The sequence below is a fragment of the Salvelinus sp. IW2-2015 genome, unplaced genomic scaffold, assembly GCF_002910315.2.
Source record: "Salvelinus sp. IW2-2015 unplaced genomic scaffold, ASM291031v2 Un_scaffold7291, whole genome shotgun sequence".
NCBI lineage: Eukaryota > Metazoa > Chordata > Actinopteri > Salmoniformes > Salmonidae > Salvelinus > Salvelinus sp. IW2-2015.
The window spans coordinates 16,622-18,949 of NW_019948551.1; positions in this window are offsets into that span (position 1 = coordinate 16,622).

Genomic DNA, 2,328 nt, shown 5'->3' on the forward strand with positions numbered 1-2,328 from the left:
GACGTCATCGCAAAATCTATGGGGAGAGCTCGAAAATTCAAGCCGCTTGGGTGCTGCCGTAGATTTACATTAGAAGTGCACATCCAAGAATGCTCAAGGTCATTGGCCACAGATAAAATGATGGCATATCACATTATATCTACCATAGCTTTGATTGGACTGTTCATGTCAACATCATACTTTTAAAATCTTAGCTAGCAAGCTAGCAGTCATCGTCATGAATCAAGTCGACAATCTACTGGCAAATCCTTTTCAATCATGTCATATGAAGAGAAATTATAGATAAAAGCTATTTGTGCTCATCGACCATTTGACAGAAACATTACACAACAAGTTGGAAATCGCAATTCAACAATGAGTGGTTTGGAAGGAATCCGTGGCTAATTGCAAGCATTGCAAAGCAATCACTAGCCTGCTATTCAATTGAGTGGGTGTGTGGTCCAAGTCTGGGTTTAAGGGTCTCTTTTCCAAGATTAAAAGGATAMACATTCAAAATTGCCCATGCTGTCAATCCAGCATGACTTTTGCCGTGCTCAAAACAACTGGAAGCTCGGAACTGGGAAATCTCAGRCTTCAGTGAGTTCAAGACAACTTTAAACTCTGAAAAAAACTAGCCCCGACTGGGAAAATACGTTTTGAACGGTCATCCAACTAGGAATTGCAAGTCGGGAACTCGGGCCTCTTTCTAGAGCTCCGACCTGAAGATCACTGACGTCATGATTCAACCTTGTTTTTTTCAGAGGTCCCAGTTGTCCTGAAATCATCCTAAATGCAGAGAATGCCAGACTTTGATGACAAAGTTTGATGACAAAATTTGCCTACAAGAAGGACTGCCGCACCACCTTCCTGTTAAAGTGAGCACAGCACAACAAGGTGAGTCCAAACATTTATTGTATGCTGCTGCATAAATTATGTAATATGCCAGAGAGATATGCATATTGTCTGTAGCTAAGAAAGTAATACTAAGTGTATGTTGTGTAGTWAGCTGTTAGTAGCCTATGTGCCTCACCCTAATAATTTGGTCCCTTTCCCCCTCATAACTTAGCCTACTGTTCTGACTTGGTGGTGCACATGAAGCCTATATTCTGTTTTAGAGAAATGTCAACATTGAATATTGTAAGAGCTTTCATTGTCTGCTTATATGCCCCCTTTATTTATCCTACAGTTTTGACTTGATGTACTGGGAGAATACTGTAAGAACGGTCCATGTTCTGAATTCTGTCGCTGTACATTTCAAAAGTGCTGAACAAATAATCCAGCTGAAAGCCAGGTGTAGCGGTGGTAAGGATTCACTCCATGGTGCTGAAAAGAAAGCTCTGCTGTTGGGACAGCTCTATGTAGGACCTAACAGTTGTGGGCACCGTTTGTCACCGCTATAGTGCAATTAATGCATTGTTTAGTGTAGTGTTGTGTTGTGTAGTGGCTTTGCTGGCATGCATCTAAAAAAAAATGTGGGGACTTTGCACCACCAAGATTGACATGCTAAAATTGCCACTGATTACGGACATGGTTCAAACCATGAGCCATGAACCATGAAAACGCAGAAAAGAACATGTGATTCTGGTGAAGCGCATGTGGCTAGCAAATATGATTAGAACTTTTAAATATAATAGGGACTATTGTATAATTAGTAAGCTGACAGTGCATTCRGAAAGTATTCAGACCCCTTGACTMTTTCCACATTTAKCTATGTTACAGCCTTGTTCTAAAATTGATTAAATMGTTTTTTCCCTCATCAATCTACACACAATACCTCATAATGACAAAGCAAAAACTGTTTTTTAGAAATTTTTGCAAATGTATATAARAAAACKGAAATATCACATTTACATAAGTATTCAGAGCCTTTACTCAGTATTTTGTTGAAGCACCTTTGGCAGCGATTACAGCCTTGAGTCTTCTTGGGTATGACGCTAAAAGCTTGGCACACCTGTATTTGGGAAGTTTCTCTAATTCTTCTCTGCAKATCCTATCAAGCTCTATCAGGTTGGATGGGGAATGTCGCTGCACAGCTATTTTCAGGTCTCTCCAGAGAAAAAGTTACCATAATGAGATGATAGGTCTACATGCATTGTGAACTGCGCTCCATACTGAGATGGGCTGTCTGTCCCCACCCTGAGTCCCGATTCATCATGCAGAAGCCATAGAGAAGCCAGATTTGGACATCGCATATCATTTAACTGTTCCATTTCACGCCATGCTGTTAATATAAATAATTTATTATAATTTACCATTTTAACCAAGAATGTAAAAAAAAATGAATGCGCAAATATTGTACGATCCAGGTGTGCCAAGCTCTTAGAGACTTACCCTGAAAGACTCAGAGCT